The sequence below is a fragment of the Leopardus geoffroyi genome, chromosome X (genome assembly GCF_018350155.1).
Source record: "Leopardus geoffroyi isolate Oge1 chromosome X, O.geoffroyi_Oge1_pat1.0, whole genome shotgun sequence".
Taxonomy (NCBI): Eukaryota; Metazoa; Chordata; class Mammalia; order Carnivora; family Felidae; genus Leopardus; species Leopardus geoffroyi.
In genome coordinates this window covers 95,534,347-95,546,696 of record NC_059343.1, presented here as the reverse complement: position 1 = coordinate 95,546,696, position 12,350 = coordinate 95,534,347, and the positions used below count along the sequence as shown (strand labels likewise).

General features: G+C 43.6%; 1 pseudogene; it reads left to right on the top strand.

Moving 5' to 3' along the window:
- The first annotated feature begins 8,708 nt into the window (after positions 1–8,708).
- On the top strand, positions 8,709–9,090 carry LOC123594430 (annotated as a pseudogene).
- Positions 9,091–12,350: the final 3,260 nt, after the last annotated feature.

Here is a 12,350-nt window from a genome sequence, read left to right as displayed (position 1 = left end):
TGCTGCTTTTAGGCTTGAGGCTAAAACAGTAGAAATGGTAGATATTTATTTTCATTGATCTTGCTCTCAGAATTCCCTCAGAAATAACAAGACCTGACATTTTTTATACATTAGAATTTCTAGATGTCTTGCCTATAGCAAATTTCGTAAAGCACCTGGTGACCTTAAAAAAAAGATTTTTATAGGAGCACTTGAAAGTCAAATAAGTAGAATTTATTTCAATGCATCTCGCTCCAGTTTATAATTTTGCACTTTGCCAAATATCACTTTACATTGTTTCGTTCTGTTCAAAGCCTATTTGAGCTCATGTTAGTGGTTTTGCGTCCAGACTGAGACACGTCTTTGTTTATTACTTTATATTATAATAACCGTGTATAACTCTTCCCTGTTTTTCTATTGAGGCCCGGAGGGGGAATATCCTTCAATGAGCCCTTTCACATCTGTTTTCTCATTTAACATAATTTAATTATTTTTGCAGATGAATCATAGGGAAGATAAAGTTACTTGCCCAAGGTCACCCAACTAGTTAAGAGTGCAGCCAACCTTCCAAAACAGGTCTGTTTGACTGCAGAGGTATGAGTTTTCCACTACATCACAATGCCGACAGGAAGCTACTTGTAGTTCTTGGCCGCCTTTATCTTTATTATTTTTTTTAACCTAAGCTGTTTTCAAGTAAATCACAAAAGAACTGAGTAACATAGTATTTAATTCTTTTTATATAGTTTGGAAGTACATATTTTCAGAAGGAGATATGGTGGATGCTTTTGTTTAAACAACTGTGGTTCTATGACTAGAATATTTCCAAATAAGGGTGACTTCCAAAAATTATTTGCTTTCTTGGCAGACTTCGTACATTCTTTGTGAATGCAACTACGTTTCCCTTCTTCCTTGTTTAGGAAAGAATCATATGTTAATAACATTTTTTGAGAGGTGTGGCTTGGTGATATTCTTTTCAGATTTGAAATAACTAAACTTCCTGGCATCCTAAGTTCAAATTGTGGAGAAGCCAGCTCATGAGAAGTTCAGTATTCTGAAATTGACTTTTGTTTGGGCATCGCTCTGCGTAGCCCTGAATGTGCATATGAGTGAGGGGTAAAAGTGAATGCCAAAATCTTAAGTACAGATATTGAAGCCTTTTCATCAAATAGGAGATAAATTCCTTTCTGTCAGGATGTTTATTTCCACCACCACCACCCCCCCCCCACCTTGGGAGGAGGAGAAAACAGTGAATCACCACATGATAAAAAAAAAAAGTGGGGCTGAGAGAATTGACCCTTAAAATTGCTATAGCATATATGACTCTCAGACTCCAATCCCTGTAGTCTAACATCTATATTTCAGACCTTGAGCATCAAGGGCTCAATGATGGGGAACTTTGGGGGGGGGGGAACTAACCACAGTCCTTCTTAGGGTCTACTCAAGGAGGTCAACCTCACACTGTCAACCTCTTATGTGGTGTTGGGGGGGGTGGGAATCGGGGTGGTAACAGGTGATGAGAGAACAGGCTTGTGGTCATTAATCAGGGGTCTATATAGGTTACTGCTGAGATGTCCACTCTCCTGGGCCACATGGTTCCTTTAAGTCAGAGGTCCTTGGCTGCCTTCCCACTACCCTTGGGACTCTGGAATCATTGCCAACTCTGCATTTAGACCCACCTGCTGGGAACACCTCACAGACATTGCTTTCTAGGGTCTTGATGCTTCCCTGCTGGAGCCGCTATGAAATGAAATGAAGTAAAAGGTCCTTGGCAGCCTTCAAGAATCTCTTCTGTTTTGGCTTCATTCCCCTCCCCCCAACTTGGAAGAATCTATTTCTAGTGCGAAGACAAGCCTTCTCCCTTTCTCTCTCTCTCTCTTTTTTTTTTTTTAGAAATGTTTATTGTTTTTATTCATTTTTGAGACTGAGGCACAGAGTGCGAGTGAGGGAGGGGCAGAGAGAGGGAGACACAGAATCCAAAGCAGGCTCCAGGCTCTGAGCTCTCAGCATAGAGCCCGAGGCGGGGCTCGAACTCCTGAAGCGAGATCAGGACCTGAGCCGGAAGTCGTGCCCGACCGACGGAGCCACCCAGGCGTCCCTCCCTTTCTCTCTTTTAAAGGTCCTCTCTCCCTGTGGAATTGCCTCCTCTATGCGCTTAGACTTTTTGAATCACTGACCTTGCAAGCTGCTTCTGCTTTTGCCTGAGGGGCCCTACCTCTTTCCCTTAGGGCAACAAGAACAGAGCCAGTTACCTGCTTGCACGGAGGGAAGACAAAGGGCAGAATACACTGAGAAAAAAAAAAAAAAAGTTAAAACCTCAAAACATCATCCCTTCACCTCCTTCATCAGAACCAATAGATTGCTTTCCCGTGAAGGTTTCCCAGGACTCCACACCCTTTGATTTGGAGTACAGAAGGAAATGTGATCTGGTGACTTTCTCCAAAGCCAAGTCCTTAAAAGCCCCCACGGTGAGAAGTTGGGGCCATGGTGCTGAATAACGGAGTGCTCTTGTGAGAGTTTCGACTTCTCTCACTCATCACAGAACAGCTTTATGGAAGAAGCCGCCTTCGCTTGCCAACCTCGCCAGTTGGGCCGTCCTCCCTCTGGGCTCTCCTCAAGCTCCCCCTTCCGCTGGTCCCCCCGCCCCCCTGCAGTTCTGCCGCCGTAGGGAGCAGCCTGCTCTCCCAAGGTCTGCAGTGTGATTCAGGGCCCTGTCAACATGAGCTATGGAATCAATCGTTTTCAGATGGATTGGGGGTTTTCTAATTATCATTGATACTGATTACCGAGAGGTGGATTGGACCACAACCAAGTAAATGCTTCTCAGGCATAAGGCCACCAAAACGGCCAGGCACGTTGTGCTGGAAGAAATGGAGCTCGGAACCTGAGACTCCGAGAGGTTAAAGGGCTTGTCTGAGTTCAAACAGCGAGTTCGTGAAGGGACGGACGTGATTAAAAGTCACCCCCGAGAAGTATTCAAGCGCAGAGTTGTGATAACATTCGTAGCACCGTCTGATAAAACAACATCATATAATAACTGTCAGCATGGGTTCTAGACCCTGACCGCGAGTTCCTTAAGCTAGTTTCACCACTTATAAACTGCGAGACGGGGCCTCGTTACTTTTCCTCTCTGTGCCTCAGTTTCCTCATCTGCAAAATGGGGACAGTAATAGTACCTGCCTCATTGGTTGTTATGATGCGTGGATGAGTCAATATACGCAAAAGCACTTAGGGCAGCGCTTGGCCCATTGTGGGTATTTATATTTGTTATTATGAAATTGTCATTACTGTGGAATAATATCTCAGTGGCATATTGAGAGAAGTCTGTAATCACCGAGGAACTGGCGTAATCACTTATTCACTTGTTAAACATCCAGGGAAATCATGGGTTCATTAGATGCTGTAATAATTTTAATAGCCGTGTGTCTGAAAGCTGTAACGTGACTTGGAGACTTCGTTTTTAATAATAGATGATTATAACGTGTTTGCAAATGCTTATCTTCTATAATGCGTTAAGAGTAAAATGATGGAGGGGACATAAATATTATAACTAGCAATTGAAAACTAAAAATTAAAGCAACAGTTAAATGCCATTATTCTCTTATTTTCCATGACTAAAAACAGTTTTTGAAATGTTTATTTTTTTGTTTTGACAGAGAGGGAGAGTGCACATTCATGCTGCTGCAGTAGAGGGGAGGGGCAGAGGGAGAGAGAGAATCCCAAGCAGGCTCCGTGCTGTGAGCACAGAGCCCAACATGGGGCTTAATCTTATAAACTGTAAGATCGCGACCTGAGCTGAAATCAGGAATGGAACGCTTAACTGACTGAGCCACCCAGGTGCCCCTAAAAACATATTTAAGTGTGGGTGAATATGTTTTGAGATGCTATTCTAATACACTGTTGCAGTTTGGAGAGTTACTTTGAAAAAAATATTCCAGGAAAACAATATTTGTTAAAATATTGAAAATTGTTTTCCTCTTTGACATCATAATCCCAAATCTAGAAATGTGTCTTAAGAAAACAAACATGGGGCACCTTGGCGGCTCAGTCGGTTGAGCCTCCGACTTCAGCTCAGGTCACGATCTCACGGTCCGTGAGTTCAAGCCCCATGTCAGCTCTGTGCTGACAGTTCAGAGGCTGGAGCCTGTTTCGAATTCTGTGTCTCCCTCTGTCTCTGCCCCACCCCATCCCTCATGCTCTGTCTCTCTCTGTCTCTGAAAAATGAATAAACCTTTAAAAAATTTTAAGAAAACAAACATATAATCAAAATTAATATTTATCCGTATACACTCCATGATAAGTTTAAATTAGGAATTAGAGGTAACTTACAAGCTCAACAATATTATGATACACCCATATAAAGATACATTGTGCAGCCATTAGGAGTCATGCTTATTTTTCAAAAGCTTATTTATTTATTTTTGAGAGAGAGACAGAACACGAGTGAGGGAGGGACAAAGAGAGAGGTTGAGAGAGAGAATCCCAAGCAGGTTCCATGCTGCCAGTGCGGAGCCCGACACGGGGTTTGATCCCACAAATCGTGAGATCATGACCTGAGCCAAAGTCAAGAGTCAGACCCTTAACTGAGCGACCCAGATGCCCTAGGAATCATGCTTTTATTTATTTATTTATTTATTTTTTATTTATTTATTTTTTCAACGTTTATTTATTTTTGGGACAGAGAGAGACAGAGCATACGGGGGAGGGGCAAAGAGAGAGGGAGACACAGAATGGGAAACAGGCTCCAGGCTCTGAGCCATCAGCCCAGAGCCCGACGCGGGGCTCGAACTCACGGACCGCGAGATCGTGACCTGGCTGAAGTCGGACGCTTAACCGACTGCGCCACCCAGGCGCCCCGGAATCATGCTTTTAAGAAATGTTTAAAGGGCATGGGGAGTGCTCACATTGTAATGTTAAGTGAGTGAAGTCCGATAAAGAAAACTGCATATACGGAATATCAGAAATTATGTTTAGTAGTATATAGTAGAACCCTATACTATAATCAAGTAGGTTATTCAAACAGTGTTTTATTTTTTCTCTTCTAACAAGAAAATATGGATATAGAATGTCCAAAGCTTGTGACTTGTCTCCACAATGTCATCGATGTCCCAGGCTCCTTCTGTCTTCGCAGTCTATCACTTTAGCCCGTGGCTTTTGTCCTCATGCTTGTCACCTCAAGGTCACAAGGTGACTCCTCCATATCCAGCCTCACATGCTTGCTCCAGGCCAGAAAAAAAAAAAAAAAAAGGAAATAACAAGGGGAACCTGGTGCTTATTATAATTTTCTGTACAGATAGTCTGAATTGCAATGGGGCGACTTAGGATTTTTCGACTTTACGATGGTGCAAAAGCGTTGCGCATTCTGTAGAAACCACACTTGCAATTTTGGAATTTTAATCCTTCCCCAGGCTAGGTACAATCTTCTCTCGTGATGTTGGGCCGTGGAAGCGCTCATTCAGCCCCTGATCTCAAGGGTAAACAACTGATATACCCGTTTGGTCCCCACAATTCCGCTTATCGTTTTCAGTGTAGTATTCAATAATTTACATGAGATATTCAACACTTTATTATAACATAGGCCTTGTGTTAGATGATTTTGGCCAACAGTAGGCTAATGGAAGTGTTCTGAGCACATTGAAGGTAGACTAGGCTAAGCTATGATGTTCGGTAGGTTGGGTGTGTTATATGGGTTTTTGACTTTTGATATTTTCAATTTATGACAGGTTTGTTGGGACATAACCTTATTATAAGTTGAGGAAGATCTGTATTCTTCAAGTTTTCTACAGTGAACATATACTACTCTCATAATCAGATAAAAAGCAATTTTTATTTACTTTATGGTTATTTATTTACTTACTTTTTAAAATAAAGTTTGTTTATTTTTGAGAGACAGAGAGAGAGAGAGAGAGAGAGAGAGAAAGAGATAGAGCGAGCACAGGGCAGAGAGAGAGGGAGACAGGAAATCCCCAGCAGGCTCCACACCGTCACCACAGAACCCCATGTGGGGTTTCAACTCACGAACTGTGAGATCATGACCTGAGCCAAAATCAAGAGTCGGACGCTTAACTGAATGAGCCACCCAGGCACCCCTACAAAGCAAGTTTTAAACAAGATTTCACAGATATTTCCTTTCTACTGTGGTAGAATAGCAAACATTGGAAAAACAACCTATATGTTAATCGGTAGATAACTAGTTAGTTATGGTGTATTCATACAATGTGACATCTTAAAAGCTTAGAAAGTGAAATACATCTGAGTATACCGATGTAGAAAATGCTCATCACAGGACATTTTAAAAAGGAAATTTCCGAACACTCCGGTCTCACTGTTTTTAAATACAGAGACATTTGGACAAGGCACAGATATCTTTATAAACAGTGATGAGGCTCTCTAAGACTATTTCCAAGCTATTAGATTTTCTTGGGGAAGCAGTATTGAGGGAAGGAAATATCTTTATTATTTTTAAAATTAATACTTTTGGGGCACCAGGGTGGCTCAGTTGGTTAGGCATCTGACTTCGGATCAGGTCATGATCTCACAGTTCGTGAGTTCGCGCCCCACGTCGGGCTCTGTGCTGACAGCTCAGGGCCTGGAGCCTGCTTCCGATTCTGTGTCTCCCTCTCTCTCTGCCCCTCCCCCGCTTGCGCTCTCCCTCTCTCAAAAATAAACATCTAAAAATAAATAAATGAAATCAATACTTTTCTTTATCTGAACTCGTTTTTGCAACAAGACCATGATGTTTTATTATTCTATCTAAAAATATTAGAAGTAAACAAGATATTCAAATTAGCCCAATAAAGGCTTGTGGCCTTTAAGGCTCCAAACTTCTGCTTTCGAGACAGGAACGTTTGTTCCTTTCGGGTATCGCGGAGTAGGAGACGTTGCCTTCCACAACTTCAGAAATGTGCTGTTGAATGACTGAGTTGATACAGTGCATGGACAAGAGTGACGAAAGGCATCTAGAGAGCCCAGCAGAGTAGGAAGGGCGGTTTCGGACCCAAAGACACACTGTGTTCTAAAAGGCAAGTCCAAGCTTTAAACACTATACGGCAAGGCTTCAGGAAGGAACAGTCCGATCCCTCTACTTGGTGGTCTTGGATTTCACATGAATATTTGCTTGGGTTCTTGATTGCCAAAAATGGTCCCATTGTGCTTCTGCAAGCTGTTTAAACCTTCCTTACAGGCGATCCTTCTTTCCTGGGCGATAGCGGCAGATGACATTTTGGAGCACACCTCTCTTCCCTCTCTGCGATCCGAAGGCCCCCGATTACCCCTCAGGAGCAACCGCAGCCTTTATGTACACGGCATGGGGAAGGTCTATGATGAGGGGCAAATAGGACCTTGGTTCCAGTGTGAATGGTTTTCCGCTTCCGTCATTTAAACATGCCCCAAACGCTGAAAAATGCAAGGTGTCATTTTACGTATAAAAGCTCCTGCTGGGGGTGGTTGTGGAAAAAAAGTGTTTCAACTCAAAACACTGAACTTTTGGTATTTCTGCCAAACCAGCTCCCCCCCCACTTCCCGACCTTTTGTAAGACAACAAAGTAAAACAAGCAGCTTCTACTCCCAAGAAAGATTTATCTGATTTGTTTAATTAAAAGTATGAAGAATTTTCTTTCTTAAATTCTTTCCCATTCTTTGATTCCCAATGTCTATGCTTCCAGTATTTTTCCATCTGCTTCCTTTTTTTTTTTTTTTTTTTATAAAATTTTTTTTTCAACGTTTATTTATTTTTGGGACAGAGAGAGACAGAGCATGAACAGGGGAGGGGCAGAGAGAGAGGGAGACACAGAATCGGAAACAGGCTCCAGGCTCTGAGCCATCAGCCCAGAGCCCGATGCGGGGCTCGAACTCACGGACCGCGAGATCGTGACCTGGCTGAAGTCGGACGCTTAACCGACTGCGCCACCCAGGCGCCCCTGCTTCCTTTTTTTTTAAGAGAGAGAGAGAGAGAGAGAGAGAAAGAGCAAGGGACAGGGGCAGGGGGAGGGAGAGAGAGAATCTTAAGCAGGCTCCGTGCTCAGCTCGGAGCCCGACACAGGGCTCGATCCCACCACCCTGGGATCGTGACCTGAGCTGAATTCAAGAGTCAGGCACTCGACAGACTGAGCCCTCCAGGTGCCCCTCTGTCTCCTTCTTCTATCATCCAGAGAAATTTCAAAGAGGCTTCCCTAACTTCTCTCTTTCTCCTTTTGTGGAGCCCACAATGTGAGAAAGTCTATTACTTGTCTGAGTTTCTGTTTTCTTCTCTGGCCACCTCAGAATCGGATATGAAAATTAATTAATATATATGTGCACTGCTCGTGAAGTCATTAAAGATACGGACAATCGGGGGCACCTGGGCTGCTCGGTCGGTTAAGCGTTCGACTCTTGATTTTGGCTCAGGTCACGGATCTCATTGTCCGTGGGATCGAGCCCTACGTGGGACTCTGCATTGGCTCCAGCGTGGAGTCTGCTTGGGATTCTCTCTCTCTCTCTCTCTCTCTCTCTCTCTCTCTCCCTCTCTCTGCCCCCTCCCCTGCTCATGTACTTCCTCTCTCTCTCTCTCTCTCAAAAATAAATTTAAAAAAAGGTTTGGGCAATGAAGTGTAAAGCGTTATAACGGTACATCCACACCTATTGTTTTGAACATCATCTTGGGGGTTCTGGGCCTCTTGGTAATACTGAAATGCCTTGCCTTTAGATTGGATAGTAGGAATGAAAAATTCAGGACATGGAGGGAAACACCAGCAATGGCTGATGGTTCTCATTCTCTCTTGCAGAGTATGCCAAGGGATCTGCTGTTCTCCTACGACCACCTCACAAAGGCCAGTGGGGTCATCCTAGTGGAGATTCTCTACTGCTACCATCACCCGTGGCCACACACTCCATTCTTCAGGCCACCATCTGGACCCACCATGTCCACTTTCTGGAAGAAAAGGTCCTCCCGCGTGGGGCAACCTTCACTATCTGGAATGTAGGCAAGCCAGGGTCGAAGGTTGTTGCTTATTGTGACACGGCTGCAAAGAAGATGGAGAAGGCCTTCTACCGCTAGGGGGCTCTCTGGAAAGGCCCAAGCCTGGGGTTTGGATCCTACACTTCCCAGCAGCTGGGGTGCCCGTCATCATCTGCTAGACCTCTGGGGGTGGGGGGAGCCATTGAAGACCTCCTGAGTCTCCTGCATCTGGAAGGGGTGGGGACTTTCTTCACTTCAGGTGACAGACCAGCAGCAGCCGCTCCCAGCCCAGGATCCAGACGCCGCTCTGTGGGTGCACCTCACCTCCTTACTGTCTGAGCAGGAGACATTTTGGATGCATCCACAACATTCACCTTTTGAAGTACAGTGGCCTCCCCCGTATCTGTGGGGGAATACATTACGAGAACCCCAGTGGATACCTGAAACCAGGGATAGTACCTAACCCTATATATATTATGGGTTTTTTTAATTATACATACCTACGTCAACGTTTAATTCATGAATTAGGCACAGTGAGGATGAACAGCTATAGTAATAAATGGAACAATTATAACAAGATACTGTAGTAAAAGAAATGCAAATATAGTCTCTCTCTCTCTCTCTCTCTCTCTCTCTCAAAATATCCTGTTGTACTGTACTCACAATTCTTGTGATGATGGGAGGTAATAAAATGTCTACCTGATGAGATGAACAGGTGTGAATGACGTAGGCCTTGTGACGTAGCGTTAGGCTATTAGCGACGTTCTGACACTGTGTCAGAAGGAGCATCTGCCTCTGGACCACGGTTGATGATGGGTTAGTGAAATCAGGGACAAGGGGCGACCCCTGTAAAGGCCCTGGTTCCCTGGACCTGGTGGAGAGGACAATGGACATCTTGAGTGTGCAGACCCACAGGAGATGAGCCCTTTCTCGCCAGCCTGGCCGTGGACGTCAGGGCCTCACTGTGGGCCAAGGCTGGGCCCGGCCAAGGCCTGGACACAGGCCGCCTGGTCATCTTGGACCCCAGACCCTGACTGCGTGACTTCAGCCCCTCAAGGGGACTGACTGTGTGCTAGTCTTTTCCACACAAAATGGGAAACCGCTTATTTCAGGAGGGAGGTGCATTTTAAGACTTGAATGAAATAAAAGTTCCTCCATTAAGTTAGAAAGGGTTTTTTGGATACGAATGTATTTTAGTAAAATTAGCTTTGGGACCTTTAAAAACGAATGCATGATGCGAAACTTTTAACCCACTGAAAACTAGCCATCTTCATTTAATGCTTCCCGAAAGAACACTCGATGAAGGTTTTCATGGGTTGTCAAATAAACATACTTAGGAGATGAATTTATGGCAGCATTCAGGAAACAGGGCAAGCCAAGCCATGAAATTGCATCCTGTGTCATTTGGGATGCCTCACTTGCTTACAACTGTTCTGGTAAGCTCTTTTCTGTAATGGCTTCTGAGTAACCATGGCCCTCCTTGCTTCTTGTTGATTGCTGACATCTTTGAACAATTATCATCCTCAGAGTTTTGGACAAAGGGGAAAATGCCTTGGCCCCAATATCAGTCCCTTTCTTAGCACTGAACATGCGATCGCTCACTAGGGCCTTGGTTCTCCATTTTTCCCTGAGAGCATAGGTATTGAAAAGAGAATTGGCTCAAGCTCACTGGTCTTACCCATCCGATATATGGTTGCTAATACGATATGATTGGCCAGACAGTTTGGGTATAATGTTGTGGCGGTGTGGCCACAGAATTTTGATTTATTCCACAGGCTCTTTTGCTATTTTATTACTTTCCCCGCTCGGGTCCATTTTTTAAAAATTATTATTTTAAGGAAAAAAGTTACAGTTAGGTTACGGCTACACCGCACTGCCACATTAGCCATTTTGTATTCCATTTTCATCTTTGACTGTCGCAAAGTCTAAGATTTAAAGCACTGATATGAATCATTCCAAGATGTTCTGCTTCTTAAGACAACATAATAGCCGGACCTACAGGTTCCCAGTCTGGTTATTAACGTAATTCAACCAGCCAACCAGCCAGGCAGTGATCCAGTCCATGGCTCAGCCATTGAACCCCAACAAAAAACTAATTTCTTCAGTTACAGCAATCTTGTTTAAAGGCTTATAATTTGCGTCATGCTCTTTTAACGGACTAGTTTTCCAGAGCGCATCTGGAAAGTGTGTCTGGAAAATGGAGATGCTATGGAAAACAGAAATAAAAGTAGGGAAAAGGGGGATCATCTTCAGATGTGTTCACCATGTTTCCCTCCAGTTCTGTTTTTAGCATTTGACTACACAGTCTGTTCAAGTCCAGATAAATTATTGCTTCCCACAGGTCACTGTCATTCTTTCCATTCATCTCAAAGCAATTCATCATCATCTCCTAAGTGGGTTTTGACTTACGCCGCGCATTGAAAGGATAGACCCGAGGCTGGAGGTGAAATATTATCAGAGATTGGGACTACAAACATTAAATGCTTGGCTTTGTTCATAGGTGCTCCCCAAGTTCGATTATGTACACTCAGGTTTCTGCCACATGTCATTCTGTCCCTTTTGTACAAAACACTCCTTGATTCTCTTGCCCAACTGATTAATTCCTCAAAGTCCTTTGACATTCAAATCAAGTGTCACTTCTCCTAGAATGTCTGTCTTTCTTGACCTCTCCCCCTAGATAATAAAGGATACAAGTCCTTTTTTTTTTTTTTGATACTTCCCGTTGGCCAGAAAAGGTACCGCTTTGAGGTCATTATCCCTCGTGACTGTCGTTAAGTCATTGTTTCACTGTCGCAGCTACGTTGTGAGGAAGATATTAATGCAATCAACCCAGGCGGCAACTGCAGCCTAAAGGTATTAAGTAACTTTTCTTTTTTTTTTTTTTTTAATGTTTATTTATTTATTTTGAGAGAGACAGAGGGAATGAGTGGGGGAGAGGCAGAGAGAGAATCCCAAGCAGGCTCTGCACTATCCTACGAACCATCAGATCACGACCCGTGTCGAAATGAAGAGTTGTACGCTTAACGGACAGAGCCACCCAGGCGCCCCCGTATTACGTAACTCTTCAGATTACACAGTGACTACACGGTAGAGGCGACATTTGGACCCACGTTCTGTGGTCTGTATTTTAAGCCACTTACAGCCTTGTTTCCCAAAGACTGGCACATAAACCACTGCTGCTGTGGGGCAGGATTTGAGATGGTGCAGAACATCTTTACATGAATACTTTCCCCTTTATTCACTTTTGTGAAACATACAGAGAGTAAGAAAACAAGTCTGTTCTCAGCATTTTGCCCACGTTGCTTTACTTACTTATTTATAGAGATTTTATATGTTTATATATGTATGCAGGTATTTTTTATTTAAATTCTAGTTAGTTAGCATGCAGTGGAATATTGGTTTCAGGAGTAGAATTCAGTGATTCATCACTTATATACAA